This window comes from Schistocerca piceifrons, chromosome 2, assembly GCF_021461385.2.
Source record: "Schistocerca piceifrons isolate TAMUIC-IGC-003096 chromosome 2, iqSchPice1.1, whole genome shotgun sequence".
NCBI classification, from domain to species: domain Eukaryota; kingdom Metazoa; phylum Arthropoda; class Insecta; order Orthoptera; family Acrididae; genus Schistocerca; species Schistocerca piceifrons.
The window spans coordinates 159967046-159973018 of NC_060139.1; the positions used below are offsets into that span (position 1 = coordinate 159967046).

The window sequence follows — 5973 nt, forward strand, 5'->3', positions numbered from 1 at the left end:
TCGTAGACTCGATACGATGAAGTAAGAACTTTCTTCTTCTTCATACGGCAGCCTCGAAATACTCTCTCGCGTCGTCAACTTTCTGTTTTCAAATTGTTATATAAATTCCAAGCCGGCCGGAGTGGCCGAGCGGTTCTAGGCGCTTCAGTCTGGATCTGCGCTACCGCTACGGTCGCAGGTTCGAATCCTGCCTCGGGCATGAATGTGTGTGAGGTCCTTAGTTTAGTTAGGTTCAATTAGATCTAAGTTCTAGGCGACTGATGACCTCCGCTGTTAAGTCCCATAGTTCTCAGAGCCTTTTGAACCATTTTTTTTTTTTCTAAATTCCAATCTCGCTTTGGTCGTAACATATCGGAAATTATTCATGAATTTGGGTTTCCCACTTCAATAATGATTAGGGTGGATCCTCATTATTGCTGAGATGATGTTTCCACAAAGGTAAACAAGCGCACAGGACCTTCCCAAATGCCTGACGAACGAACGTGACGTCTCTTCTACTCGGTATCATGGGGCGTCAAATGGTCAAGTGTGAGTGAAGTCACAACGATTTGAAAGTAGCATATGAGTCACTCATTCCTACCAGGACGTGTGTGGTGATAAAAGCATCGCCTAAGCACAGGCAGCGGATGACCGACACTTGTTGTTTTGCTGACACGTAGACAAACGTTCAGCATAAGCCTGTGACCTTCGTCACTTTACCAAGGAACAATAGCGGCGGTTAGCAGGTCCGACGAATACTGGTAACACTAACAACAAGTTGAAGAGTGTGAGAGGCTATTTTCTTCGGGATGGGCCTCACAGCCTCAATTAATTTAAAAATGGCTTGAATCCAATAGACTGCGTTTTAAATTGCTCAATTTGCTATTGGTTTCACTGTTCATTTTAAAACGCATATATTGCAACCGATGTGAACACATAATTGTCAGTTTGTTAAATAATCGTGTGCAATGCATGTTTGTACCTGACCAAATTATTTAATCTACGCAATTAGTTTCACTAAAGTGAGCTTGTTGCAACCGATGACAACACGTCACTGTCAGCTGGTTAAATAACTGTGTGCTGTTAGTTCCGCTGTTCATTTTAATATGAATTTATTGCAACCGACGTTAACACATCAATCTCAGTTCGTTAAGCACTTGTGTACCAAGCATATTTGTGCTCAGCCACAGGGGTCAACCAACAAGTTGTAAGATATTATGCTTGTTGTGCAAAGTATTATCGAGAGCGATTATATTAGTGACTTATTAAAACGTCACATCTAGGTAGAAGTTCCAGAGATATGAATCCTATCACTATATGGATCTGTTGTAATGACTGTAACAAGTGCAATCTTATTTATCTCCACGTTCATACTCACATCATAAGTCAAGGAGTAAAAGTTGCGCTCCGTATAGTTGATACGCGCTCGTGTCACTATACCACACATCGTCTATACTGATCATTCGATTTAGAATGCTTGTAGTTTGTAGCGTTGCTCTTGGGGGACGAAAAGAAAAAGGATTATTATTTTTTTTTTAATGTCGAAAAAGCGAATATTTTGGTGGGCCACTTGCCAACAGAATCAGGGATTGATTACACTATTATAATAACATACGTTGAGCATTAAATACCTGAATAAGAGCAGCATATTGATATATATTTGAGATCGTTCGGAAGAAACATTATCATTTCTGTGCATTTTTATAGTCGCGATGTAGTCATACCCGGATCAACACTAAGGGACCAGAAGATTTATAGACTTTAAAAGAAATGCAACACTACACAAAAAAGTTGGTTCAGAAATAATAGGAAAACGATAATGTTCCTTCTGCATCATGCTGCGTTCGGCCCATCAGCGTAATCGTGAATTCTGGTGATGAAGTAAGACAAAATAATTATAATTCAAGTAATTGAGGAGATGGAAATCATCAAGGTTAATTTACTAAAATAAGCACACTTATCTGTAACACACTTTTTTTTAATGCTACGTACCTTTTCATATTATATAACAGTAGATGACCATTGTGGTTAAATACTGTATACATAACAGTCAAAATGTCCTCTTGATGATGTCTGTTCGTAATCAGTTACAAGAAACTACATGTTTTCTGATTGAAAAAAAATAACATTTAGCATAGTCACTCAATATTTTCACATAGAATATAAAATACTGTTGCGGAACGCAGCAAGTTCGCGTCCGCCTTTCATAGAATACAAACAGTAAAAGGTGAGGCGCCAAAAGCCTCATTTGTCTTGAAACAACAGAATTCTTTTTTATACCATTAATCGATACATGTACATACAGATTTACAGGCACCGCGCAAGAACGGCAAAGATAAAGAATAATAGACTCTGTCGCTGCTATGCGATGGTTCATTTCTTTTACTTTACAATTGTTCGATAACTTTAGGCCATCAGGCATTTACTATTGAGCGTATATTAATGTTTGTGAGGTGAAAATTACTAATATTACACTGCCTCCCATGAGGAGGGATGGAATACCGAAGGTATTGCTTTCATCCTCATGCCCATTGGAATATTTGTAATTTTCTGGTGTAACATACAGGTTATCAAAAGTTTCATTTCACATTCATTCCATAATAAAAGAATTAACGTTTCAATTTGTAATTACTGACGGTGGATCATTGTGAATTTGTTCTGTGTTTCTATCAGTGTTTGCGTGGATTCAGTCTTTCTTGATGATTCTTAACATTAAGGCTATAAGTACACATATTTACAAAATTTATAAGGAAATAGAGTAACACTTCATTTTTCATCGTTGTAAAAGAAATTTGACTATCACAACTGGTACACAACTTTCTGTTTTGACTGTATTCGTTATACTGTCAACGTCTTGTCGATTGATTGCCTTGTCCGTTGTCGCACTTAATTATACATTTATTGTCGTCGCACATACACTATTTATGATAGACTTGGATTGTAGACTGGTGATGGCTTCGACAAGGAAGTCCATATCTTTCACTTTCAGGGCTCAAGTGTGGCTCTCCGAATTATTTCACATATGAAACAGATAAAATATCTTATATTAGAATAGCTTACAAAACTAATTTTATATGCATGTGGGATGAGATATAGGAAGGATCGGATCCTTTGACGTATTTTCATGTGCTTATTTTCATTCGTATCGTGACCTCTCGTTAACGTTTACTTTTCAACAGTGTTCAGAGGTGAACTTGTGACTTATCTCTGTGTACAATCAGTCATTATACTAATTACGCTAACTTCTCTATCTTAGAGTCTCTCAAAAGGTTTATGATACATAGAAAAATGTTTTCAGTACTGGATGTGAATGTTTTTGCTACAGAATATAGCGCACAGCAACTGCTGTTGGCGGCTGAACGTTTACATTATTTCGTCACTTGGTGGCTGTCCGCCTCCACTGTTGCGAGCAATCTTGAAATTCAGTCTGTGCGCACTCACGTGCCCGGAGCTTTCTTGCAGAGCGTTGATTTCGCGTTTGAGGTGCTGTGCGTCGCTCTTGTTCGGCGGATCGTGGCTTTGTGCTTGTTAGATTGCTGGAGGGAGCTTCTGCCACCGAAACTGCCTCACATCACTTCCTGTCCACTATCCAATTACGGATTCGCAGGTAAGTGGTAGCTACCGCTGCAACTGCATGTGTGGAATGACACTGATTATTACACACTGCACACATCAATGAATTTTTCACACATATGGTGCAGTAGAATACTGCCACTGAAAATCGTCGAGCTTTAAAACTTCACTTGCACTGTGGTGAGCGTCTGCGTGAACGGTGTATTAAAAGAAATTCTCGCTTCATAACATCAAACGGTGTTTACAGGTTGATTTACATACTAATATTTACAAGAGTTCATTTAAATCGAGAAATAATCTAATTGACCACTTTGAATCACAACAATTGTCTCTTAATTAGTCTTTTTTTACTATTTATGCCTACGTTCGCAGGTAAGCTATTTAAGTCCTTTTTCTTTGACCATATTCATACCAATCTCCTTTACAAATTAATTTCATTCATAATAATCTTCATCACGCTTGCTTATTCATTTTGTAGGCCCAATACATTTTTTTAATGCTCATCTTATTTAGTGACTTGTGAGGGGAGCTTCATTTATGTCAAAGTTTCTCTTATATGTGCTTGTCTTTAAAGAAAGTTCGAGGACAGATTTGAATATAGCAATTCCGCCTCTGGATTTCGTGTAGAAATACAAAAAGTCGAAAAAGAAAAGTGGACAAAGCGGGCCTACTCGCGGATCGTCGACAGAATTTAAATTACTCCTCAACCAGGTCGAAAATTTAATTTACATTGCGCATTACAAAAGCAATTAGCATGTCGCGAACCTACTCATTTTTTATACGTAGTGCCTCACTTCCTAAGCACATGTGCATCTTTACAAGTTGATCCTGGGGTGTGGATAGGATCAAGGATCTTAAAGGATTTGCACTTAGGAAAGGGGTTCAATAATCACAAAATCACAGAGAAAACAATAAATATTGCAGTACGCACTTAAAATAAAATCTATCACTTCAAGCATGTATATCTAATATGTATCATGCTGCAGCTTGCTTACTACTCTTTGTTCACTTCTTACACTAAGTCAAGTTTATGCATTGCGCATTTTGGAATTAATTATCATTTGTATATATAAGCCTCTCCCTAGAGTTGAAATGATAATTAAATAGACACCCTAGCTGCAAGCAGGCGTTGATACACTTCATTGGGGACATGTTGAAAATGTGTGCCCCGACCGGGACTCAAACCCGGGATCTCCTGCTTACATGGCAGACGCTCTATCCATCTGAGCCACCGCGGGCACAGCGGATAGTGCGTCTGCAGGGACTTATCCCTTGCACGCTCCCCGTGAGATCCACATTTCCAACATGTCCACAACACTGCATTCGTAGTGCGCCTAATAGATGTTTGCCCATCATACTCATTACTCGTGGCAGATTAATCTACCAAGTCCCGTACGAGTTCGGGCATAGCGTGTGCGTTCGCACAAGAAGGTCAAAGGCCGGGAACCCATATTTTTAACTACAGGGTGTTTCAAAAATGTCCGGTATATTTGAAACGGCAATAAAAACTAAACGAGCAGCGATAGAAATACACCGTTTGTTGCAATATGCTTGGGACAACAGTACATTTTCAGGCGGGCAAACTTTCGAAATTACAGTAGTTACAATTTTCAACAACAGATGGCGCTGCAAGTGATGTGAACGATATAGAAGACAACGCAGTCTTTGGGTGCGCCATTCTGTACGTCGTCTTCCTGCTGTAAGCGTGTGCTGTTCACAACGTGCAAGTGTGCTGTAGACAACATGGTTTATTCCTTAGAACAGAGGATTTTTCTGGTGTTGGAATACCACCGCCTAGAACACAGTGTTGTTGCAACAAGACGAAGTTTTCAACGGAGGTTTAATGTAACCAAAGGACCGAAAAGCGATACAATAAAGGATCTGTATGAAAAATTTCAACGGACTGGGAACGTGACGAATGAACGTGCTGGAAAGGTAGGGCGACCGCGTACGGCAACCACAGAGGGCAACGCGCAGCTAGTGCAGCAGGTGATCCAACAGCGGCCTCGGGTTTGCGTTCGCCGTGTTGCAGCTGCGGTCCAAATGACGCCAACGTCCACGTATCGTCTCATGCGCCAGAGTTTACACCTCTATCCATACAAAATTCAAACGCGGCAACCCCTCAGCGCCGCTACCATTGCTGCACGAGAGACATTCGCTAACGATATAGTGCACAGGATTGATGACGGCGATATGCATGTGGGCAGCATTTGGTTTACTGACGAAGCTTATTTTTACCTGGACGGCTTCGTCAATAAACAGAACTGGCGCATATGGGGAACCGAAAAGCCCCATGTTGCAGTCTCATCGTCCCTGCATCCTCAAAAAGTACTGGTCTGGGCCGCCATTTCTTCCAAAGGAATCATTGGCCCATTTTTCAGATCCGAAACGATTACTGCATCACGCTATCTGGACATTCTT

General features: G+C 40.3%; 1 non-coding gene across 1 annotated transcript; it reads right to left on the reverse strand.

The window, feature by feature from the left end:
- Positions 1–4716: 4716 nt before the first annotated feature.
- Positions 4717–4791, reverse strand: Trnat-ugu. Its single transcript has one exon. It is a non-coding gene; the product is annotated as a tRNA-Thr (tRNA).
- Positions 4792–5973: the final 1182 nt, after the last annotated feature.